Source organism: Apium graveolens, chromosome 2, assembly GCF_009905375.1.
Source record: "Apium graveolens cultivar Ventura chromosome 2, ASM990537v1, whole genome shotgun sequence".
NCBI lineage: Eukaryota > Viridiplantae > Streptophyta > Magnoliopsida > Apiales > Apiaceae > Apium > Apium graveolens.
In genome coordinates this window covers 160854562-160865284 of record NC_133648.1, presented here as the reverse complement: position 1 = coordinate 160865284, position 10723 = coordinate 160854562, and positions in this window count along the sequence as shown.

Here is a 10723-nt window from a genome sequence, read left to right as displayed (position 1 = left end):
TCATCCCTTGCCTCAAATTCTCCCTTTACCTGGGATATGATCAGCTTCGAGTCTCCACGGACCTTTAAGTTTTTGACTCTAAGTGTCCCAGCTAGACCAAGGCCAGCTATTAGGGCTTCATACTCTGCCTCATTGTTTGTGGTTGGAAAATCTAGCTTCATAGCATACTCAATTAAGAACCCATCAGGGCTTTGCAAAACCAACCCTGCTCCACTGGAATTTGTTTTTGATGCTCCATCAAAATAGAGAACCCAATATTCTTTCTCCTTATCATTCTTCTCCCTGTCCCCATTGTCGACTCCCTTGTCTTGAGGTATGGTATCTTCCTGCCCCCCGACTTCTTGGTTGGGTATGGTACATTCCACCACGAAGTCAGCTAGTGCCTGGGCTTTTATGGCCGTACGTGGCTTATACTTGAGATCGAACTCTCCCAACTCTATTGCCCACTTAATCAGTCTCCCACTTGCCTTGGGACTGTGAATGATATTTTTCAGTGGCTGATTTGTTAGCACTTCAATTTGGTGAGCTTGAAAATAAGGACGCAGCTTTCTTGAAGCCATTACCAAGGCTAAAGCGAATTTCTCAATGGCTGAATAATTCAACTCAGCACCATGCAAAATTTTGCTGACATAGTATACGGGTTTCTGGACTTTCAGTTCCTCCTTAACCAACACGGCGCTCAAGGCGCTCTCTGAAACAACCAAGTACAAGAATAAAACTTCATTCAGAACTGGCTTGGCCAACAACGGGGCCTGGCCCATATACTTCTTTAACTCTTCAAATGCCTTCTGATTTTCCTCACTCCATACAAAGTCTTTGATGTTCTTTAGTGACTTGAAAAATGACAAGCACTTGTCTCCTGACTTGGAGATGAATCGTCCTAACGCAGCAACCCTTCCTGTGAGCTTCTGAACATCCTTGACAGTTTTGGGGGGTTCCATGTCCAGGATTGCCTTTATTTTATCGGGGTTTACCTCAATTCCCCTCTTCGAGACCATCAATCCCAAGAATTTTCCAGATCCTACTCCGAAAGCACACTTCGTCGGATTCAACATCATCTTGTGGTACCTCAGGACCTCAAAAGCTTCCCTTAAATGGGCTATATGATCAGTCTTTACTAGACTCTTGACTAACATGTCATCAACATAGACTTCCATAGTCTTACCAATAAGATCCTTAAAAATTCTATTCACCAACCTTTGATAGGTGGCTCCTGCATTCTTGAGACCAAACGCCATAACAAGATAACAATAAACACCAAAGTCAGTGAAAATGATACCTTTGGAATGTCATCCTTATGCATTTTGATCTGGTTGTATCCGCTAAACCCATCCATGAAACTCAGCATCTCATGTCCAGCGGTGGCATCAATCAAAGTATCAATTCTAGGCAGCGAAAAACAGTCTTTGGGGCATGCATCATTCAGATCGGTGAAGTCTATACACATCCTCCACTTTCCATTAGCCTTCTTCACCATTACAGGGTTTGCTAACCACTCCGGAAATTGAATCTCCTCAATGAAACCAGCCTCTAAGAGCTTTTCCACTTCCTGCTTTATAGCCTCTTGTCTTTCCGGGGCAAAATTTCTTTTCTTTTGTTTCACTGTCTTCCGGCTTGGATCTACGTTTAGCTTGTGAGTAATTAACTCCGGGTCTATGCCTGGCATATCAGCTGCTGACCATGCAAACACATCACTATTTTCTTGCAAAAATTTCACTAACTTCCCTCTAAGGGGCTCCTCTAATGTGGCTCCAATGAAAGTCGTCCTCTCAGGATTCTCGGGGTCTAAAGGAACCGAAACCAATTCTTCTGCTGGCCTTCCTCTATTCTCATCATTTTCTCGAACATCCATATCTTCAATAGGAAGAACCTGCCCCCCTACTCCATCTGCCCTCAAAGAGGCCACATAACAGCTTCTAGCCATTTTTTGATCTCCTCTCTCTTCTTCAATCCCGTTTCGGGTGGGAAACTTCATGACTGAATGGTAGGAAGAGGGGACTGCCTTGAAGGCATGTATCCCTGTTTTCCCCATGATAGCATTATAAGTTGAACTAGCCTTTACCACCACGAAATCCAGCATCTGCGTTGCTTGCCTTGGCTCCGTACCTATGGTGGTTGGCAATTTGATTATCCCTTCCACAGGACATTCTACTCCAGCAAATCCATATATCGGCATGTCGGTTGGTGTTAACTGGGAGTCGTTATACCCCATCCTTAGAAAGGTGTCGTGGAGCAAGATATCCACAGAAGCACCATTATCCACAAGGACCCTCTTAACCGGGCTATTTCCTATTATTGGTGTTATGACCAGCGGGTCGTCATGGGGAAACTTCACACCCTCTAGGTCGGAATCATCAAAAGCCAATGTTACTTCTGTCCTGGCCCTCTTCGGGGCTTCTCCAACAATATGCATAACCTCTCTAGTATATGCCTTTCTGGAATTTTTGGACAATCCAGCAGCAGTTGGACCTCCAAAGATCGTGTTAATCACAGGCCCTCGAGGTATCGGTCCTCCATAAATGGTGTTTATAACTGGTCCTCTAGGCTGGGGGTTTCGCCCCTGATCGTCATGGTCCCTCCTACGATCTTCAAAGTTCTTCCTTCCATTATTATTTCTGTCCCCTCCATCTCCAGTATACTTGTTCAATCTTCCTTTTCGAATCAAAAACTCAATTTCATCTTTCAATTGCCTACACTCATCGGTGTCATGGCCTACATCTTTATGAAACCTGCAATACTTGCCCTTATCTAGCTTGGCGGGATCAGCCTTCAAGGGCTTAGGCCAGCGAATATCTCTGTCTTTCTCAATCTCCATCAAAATCTGACTTCTGGGAGCATTCAGCTTAGCGTATTCAGTGAACTTTTGCCCGGGTCCTCCCCTCTTGGGGGTTGAATCAGGGTTTTGTTCGGTTCTAGGATATTTGTCCTTAGCGATATACTCCAAATCAGTTTTTCGTTTCTTGCCTCCAGTGGGCTCATTACTTACTACGGTCTTCCTCATACTTTCTTCAACCTTGATATACTTCCCTGCCCTCTCTTGGAGCTGCAACATGCTCTCAGGGGGTCGTTTGGCCAAAGACATCTTGAAAAACTCATCCCTAGTTCCTTGTTGCAGTGCTATCATGGCTACCTTATCATCAAGGTCTGGGACTTTTAAAGCCTCCTTTGTAAAACGATTCAGGTAATCTCTTAAGGATTCCTTAGCTCCCTGCACAAGACTCATAAGAGATGCTGAACTTTTCTCATGGACTCTTCCACTGATGAATTGCTTAATAAAAGCCTGACTTAATTCTCTGAATGATCCAATAGAATTTGGGGGTAGGCGACTGTACCATCTTTGAGCCATACCCGACAGGGTTTGAGGGAAGGCCCGACATTTTATAGCATCATTCACGGGTTGCAGCAGCAGTGCATTAGAGAATGTCCTAACATGATTAGCGGGGTCTCCCGTGCCATCATAGGCTTTGATAGTGGGCATCTTGAATTTCCTTGAGATATGGGCATTCATTATTTCTTCTGTGAAGGGTGGAGTTGGATCATCAGGATCTCCAAGGGGAAGGAGATTGCTTGGATCAGTTCTTGGGACAGCAGCCCTTCTTCTTACCGGACCATCCAGGTCTATGATAGGAGGAGGATTTCTCCCCCTAGGAGGTATGTGGGGTCTGGTGGCTTGGTGAGCCTCCAAATCACGCCTCAGCCTTTGGATTTCAGCCTCATGAGCCCTGATCTTTTCCTGCACTTCTTGGGGATTCACCCCTGGGGTGCTGTGGGGGCGTTGCCTTCCATCGGCAATTGGTTCTTTTCCAGGACGCCTCCTTCTCGGGGCCACTTCATCATCCGAAGATTCGGAGTCTCTCTCAGTATAAGGACCAGAAAATTCCTGATCTTCAGGAATAGGACCCAAACCTCGTATATAGGGGGGTGACCGCCCTCGTGCTTCGCCTCGCCCAGCATATCCGCTTCCTCCAATCTCAGGGCGAAGGGGCATCCCATACGGGGGGTTAGTAGTAACAACAGTTGAATATTCATACCCGACGGGTCGAGAATTCACAGGTATATGTACTTGTTGAACTTGAGGATTCGTACCTTGAATAGTCGGGGGAGTTGTCCCTTGTGGCTGAGGTTGAGTTGCCCCTGTCTGGGCTTCCCCCTGAGTAGATGCATAAGTTGAATGGGGAGGAACCTCCACGGTTGATGAAATCACCTGGGTTGTCTCTGATGGTGTTCCTTCCTCTAGAACTCCAATTGTTCTCCGTGTTCTCGTCATGGTTGTTGTTGCGATTCCCACAGACGGCGCCAAATGTTATGGATAAAAAACTAAGGTTATTACTTGCTGTATTTAATACTAAAATTCGGGAGCTCAAGGCCTTTAATGGCTGCTCTCGTGTTTCGTGACTCAATCTGCCTTTACGAGATGCCTACGTATCTCTGTGAATTAGAGAATCAAGCCAAAAAACGTAGTTCTAGTTGGTGGGGGTGAGACCCCTTATATAGATGTTGGGAGTCCTTGAATTGGACTTGGTATAGGAGACTTGGTGGGCAAGTCTCATAATTAGAATGGACTTTGGAGTCCTAGATAGTAGGAAACTGATTCCTTATCCTTTTAGGTCCCCTTGAGGCTAATCTCCAAGGATTTATAAACTTATCGGGACTCTTTTCAACATCTGATTTGTCCCTTATTAATTAATTACGAAATTAATTAATAATCAGGGCTTTTGGGCCTTTTTTATTCCATCAGGCCTGATCTGGTCCATCAGGCTTAACCTTTCTGGTCTGAGTATCATATATCTTTTTATTGGGCCTAGCAGCCCACAGCTTGTACAATTAATGCAGTATTTAATTATACAAGCATAATTTATTTATCCCTATCAAGGTGTGTAGTTGTTATGTTTGTTAATTCCTACCTTCCCATTCCTATTGTTTTTCTTTTTAGATTCTGTTTTAACCTCATTCTTTTCCAATATGTCATTCAATTGCTTGATAGACAGATGCCCAACATTAACTTTCTTTTCTTTTCTCACTTGACTTGATTCTCCTGGAACAAAGTTTTTAGAAACTGATCCATATTTCTCATTCAACTTAGCTAGCTTAGCTTTGCTAACTGGCTTTTTCTTAGTCAACAGATGTGGTTCCTTGTCTTTCGACGGATAGTCTATTTGGTCTTTTGACGGATAACATTCATCATCCGTCGAATCCACATCCATTTACAGTCCTTCAATAAAATTGGACTCAAGCTTCTCTTTACTCTTTTTTCAGGCTGCATCACAAAAGGACTCAATACCTTGAACTTTGGTGATTTGAGCATGAACATCTCTAGATGATTTCCATGCCTTAATCACTTCTTTTTCTCGTTCAAGCTGCTTTTTTAAAATCTCTTCTTTCTTCAAGGACTCAGTTAGTTCATCCTTAGCAATTTTACACTCAATTCTCAATTTTTCAAATTTAATAAACTGAGACTCTAGCAAATTATTCCTCTAACTTAAAAACAAATTGTTTTCTTTAATTTTAGCATTTTCCTTAGTGAGGGACTTAAGTGTAACATGTTAGACATATTTGTGATGTCATGTCTAATCTGATTTGTTTAGTTTCAGAACTTAACATTAGGACTTATTAGGACTTACTAGAAATCAGGACTTACTAAAGTCACAACTTATATCAGAACTTAAGGCATCAGAAGATATATCATGACTTAAGTGCGGGAAGACTTCAAATAAGGAATGCAGCTGATTTACAGGAGAGGATCATGACTAAAACACTGGAAGATATGCTTTAGAGTTAGAAGACTAGGAGACTTGTAGAAGACAATATCTGATTGATATATTTTAGGAGACAAAATTATATTCTATATCAATTAGAAGATATCTTGTAACTGTGTACTATATAAACACAGCTTAGGGTTTACACTATATGTGTTATCATTCACGAGAACATTATTCATTGTAACCCTAGCAGCTCTTAGTGATATTGTTCATCACTGAGATAGTAGTTTAACCTACTTCGTAACAGAGCTTATTATATTGAATAAAATTGATTACTGTTAGATACCTTGTGTTCTAAATCGATTTGATTGTATAAACACTATATTCAACCCCCTTCTATAGTGTTGTGTGACCTAACAAGTGGTATCAGAGCCTCTCTGTTGATATACAAACGGTGAGATCTAGTTTACAATCATGTATGACGAAACACAAACTCCACCTAAGCCCACCAAAACTCAAGATACTTAAAACAATCAAACACACAGTCGATATGAGAGTATTAGGGTTCCCATACTGAGAGCATCTGAGTATCCTATAAGGAAGGTAAAGATGGCTATGTTTCTGGAAGCCACAGATCCAAATTACCTTGATAGAATTAATGATAGACCATATAAGCCTACCAAGCTCTCAATTGTGGTTGCTGATCAACCAACAAAGATGATACCAAAGGAGAAAGGTGATTACACACCTGAAAACATCTCATCTATTGCCAAGGATGCAAGGGTAAGGCATCTGCTTCATAGTGCAATTGACAATGTCGTGTCAAATAGGGTAATTGGATGCAAGACTGCAAAGGAAATATGGGATGTTTTGGAGACAAGATGCCAGGGAACTGAAGCCATCAAAAAGAATAGGAAGACTATACTCACACAAGAGTATGAGGACTTTGATTCAAAAGCTGATGAATCATTAACTGATTTATATGACAGGTTTTCCAAACTCTTGAATGATCTGTCATTGGTGGACAAGGAATATGATCTTGAATATTCAAATCTAAAATTCCTTTTAGCTCTTCCTGAAAATTGGGATTTAAAGTCTACTACCATAAGAGACAACTATGACCTTGCTGAAACTACTCTTGATGAAATTTATGGTATGCTCAAGACTCATGAACTTGAGATGGATCAAAGGAGAAAAAGGTATGGAAGAAAGTCAAAGACAGTTGCACTTAAAGCTGAGGAGGAATCTCCTAAAGTGGTTGTCTCAAAGAGGGGCAAAGGAAAGGCTCTCATCATACAGTCTGATTCAGAGTCATCATATTCTGATGATGATGATTCAGAATCTGAAAATTTATCTGAAGTGGATGTTGATGCAGAGATGATACAACTGTGTGCTCTTATGGTGAAGGGTATCACAAAGATAGCCTATAAGAAATTCAGAAAAGGCAAGAAGTTTTCTAGGAAAGGTGGAAGTTCTGAAAAGAAAGGGTTCAAAGAGTCTGAAGGCAAAGGAGGAAAGTCTGTCGGAGGACACAACTCAAATGTCAAATGCTACAATTGTGGTGAAAGATGCCACAGCTCTCCTGACTGCAAGAAAGAAAAAAGTGATACAGGCCAGACACTTATCACAAAAAAGAAAAAACTGGGCAGACACTTCAGATTCTGAAGAAGGGGTGAACTATGCCTTGATGGCAGATGCTGATAGCAGTTCTGGAACTGCAGAATTGAAGGTACCTCATTCAACTCTTGCTTTTCATACTGATGATATTTATGAGTTAAGATTATATCTTAAAACCATGTTCATTAGTTTAGAGATCAGACTTTAGAAAATGAAAGATTAAAATTTGAAAGTCTTGCTCTTAAAAACAGAAATGACTACTTAGAAAAAGAGTTAGTTATATTCCATCAAGCTCAGAAAGAAAGAGATGAGGCTTTGTATGTTAGAGATGAACTGCTAAAATTAAATAAATCTCTTAAATCTGAACTGGAAAAGGAAAAGGAGATAATCAAAACTTGGACTACTCTGGAAGAACAACTCAAAAAATCTTAGAAAATGGAAATTGGAAAGAAGGACTAGTTTACCTAGATGATAAAGAAGAAAAGGACATTGTGTCATCTAAACCAAACTTTACCAAGAAAGCTGAAAAGCCTAAAGTTAATCCTGTCAAGTTTGTGTCAAATTCAGACAAGTCAAAATCTGAAATGATGAAAGACTCTAAAACAGAAGTCAAAGAAAAGTCAACTTCTGACAAATTAAAACATGATAAACCAGTTGTAGTAAACATTGGCTTAATGACAAAGAAGCAACTTAAGTATAAGCTAAAAGAGATTAAAAATGTGAACAAGGTAAAAGAAGCTTGGAAAAATAGGAATGGAAAGGAAGGTGTGAATAAAAGAAAAAATTATATGCTTGTTCCTAATGCTCCTAGAAAGAACTGCTATAATTGTGGAAACTCTAACCATCTTGCTTTTTTTTGCATGAAAAATAAAGATATAAACTCTTTACCTCCTAAATCAGGAGTTAAGAGTCAGTCTGTTAGGTTTAAATCATAAAATCCTTGTTTTCATTGTGGTAGTTTATGGCATTCCATTTATACTTGTAAGGAATATCATAGTTTGTACTATGATTATTATGAAATAAAACCTTCTTTAAAGAAAGTTAGTGTAATTCCTTCTAGTGTAAAGTCTGATGCAAAGTCTGATATAAAGTTTGATAAAAAGCATGTTAGCATAAACTCTGAAACTAAATCTGCTGCAAATGCTAACAAATTTAATAAGGCCAAAGGATCCAAGCAAGTCTGGGTCCTTAAAACTAACCACTAGTGGTCTTTGTGATTGCATGGCAACAGGAAAAACATCCTAGTTCTGGACAGTGGATATTCAGAACATATGACTGGAAATAAAACCCTGCTATCAAACTTTGTGGAGAAAACTGGCCCAGGAGTTTCTTATGGATTAGGCAATATGGGAAAAACTCTGGGATATGACAATATCAATCTTGGGAATGTCATAATTGAAATAGTAGCCCTTGTCTCAGGACTTAAACACAATCTGCTAAGTGTGAGTCAAATCTGTGACAGAGGTTGTCATGTGGATTTCTTTGAAAAACACTGTGAAGTTGTAAGTAATTCTACAGGCAAAGTGGTTCTGAAAGGTTACAGATATGGTAACATATATGAAGCCATACTTTCAACAAATTCTGATGGTTCTGCAATCTGTCTGTTAAGCAGAGCATCAATTGAAGAAAGCTGGAATTGGCACAAGAGACTCTCTCATTTAAATTTCAACAACATAAATGAGCTAGTAAATAAAGATCTTGTGAGAGGACTTCCAAAATCAATATTTACTCCTGATGGCCTTTGTGACTCATGTCAGAAGGCAAAACAAAGAAAATCTTCCTCAAGAGAAAAACTGAATCCTCAATTCTTGAGCCTTATCACTTACTGCATGTTGATCTATTTGGTCCAGTTAATGTCATGTCTATTGCAAAGAAGAAATATGCTATGGTTATAGTGGATGAGTTCACATGATACACTTGGGTGTATTTCTTGCACAAGAAGAATGAAATTGCATCTACTCTAACTGATCATGTCAGACAGCTGGATAAGTTAGTCAAAGATTCTGCTAAAATAATAAGAAGTGATAATGGCACTGAATTCAAGAATTCAATCATGAAAGAGTTCTGCAAAGAGCATGGAATAAAACAGGAATTTTCTGCACCTGGAAGTCCATAGCAGAATGGAGTTGTAGAAAGAAAGAACATGACTCTTATTTAAGCTGCACGAACTATTCTTGATGAAGCAAAACTACCAACCCACTTTTGGGCTGAAGCTGTGCACACTGCTTATTTTACACAGAATGCTACACTCATAAACAAGTATGGAAAAACACCATATGAGATGGTAAAGAAAAAGAAGCCAAATCTGAAATACTTTCATGTATTTAGATGCAAGTGTTTTGTTCTTAAGACTCATCCTGAACAGCTGTCAAAATTTGATCTAAAAGCTGATGAAGGAATTTTTGTTGGATATTTACTTTCCACAAAAGCCTTCAGAGTCTACAATTTAAGAACAAGGGTTGTCATGGAATCTATCAATGTATCTTTTGATGATAAAAAGAAGACTGGAGTTTAAGATTTCAATGATCATGATCAGCTGAGATTTGAAAATGAAGATGTAAATTTTGATTCTGTAAATTCTGATGACCTAAGTCCTGATCCTGTAAGTTCTGATGGGTTAAATTCTGATGTCATTGAAACTGTGGTAACTGCTCCAAAGAAAAATGCACCTGTTCAGGGTGAGCAAGCTAATGATCCTACAACATCTCAAGACTCTCAAGAAGCATCAGAACCAGTCACTGGCTCTTCAAGTCCTGATTTATCAAGTTCTGATGAGCCAAATTCTGATAATTCTGGAAACTCTGATTCTTCAATTCCTGAAGGATCCAACTCAAATTCTGGAATTTCAGAGAGCATAACTTCAGGGGAGCATCAGAAAATGCTGATGGAGACAGCATGGATCTTGGGGGAGGATCCAGTTCTAGAGATCAACTTCCATCTGCAAGGTAGTGGACTAAAGCACACACACCTGACTTAATAATTGGAGATCCTGAAGCAGGTGTCAGAACTAGAACTGCAACATCAAATGAATGTCTCTATCATTCCTTTATATCTCAGACTGAACCAAAGAAAGTGGAAGAAGCTCTTCAAGATGCTGATTGGGTGCAAGTAACGCAGGAAGAGTTAAATGAATTTGAAAGAAAGAATGGTTGGACCCTAGTGCCAAGACCAAATGACAGATCCATTGTTGGTACAAAATGGGTGTTCAGAAACAAAACTGACAGTGATGGCATAATTACAAGAAACAAAGCAAGGCTGGTTGCTAAAGGTTACTCTCAGCAGGAGGGTATTGACTATGATGAAACATTTGCTTCAGTTGCTAGATTGGAAGCCATAAGGATTTTTTGGCTTATGATGCTCACAAGAAGTTTAATGTCTTTCAAATGGATGTGAAAAGTGCTTTTCTT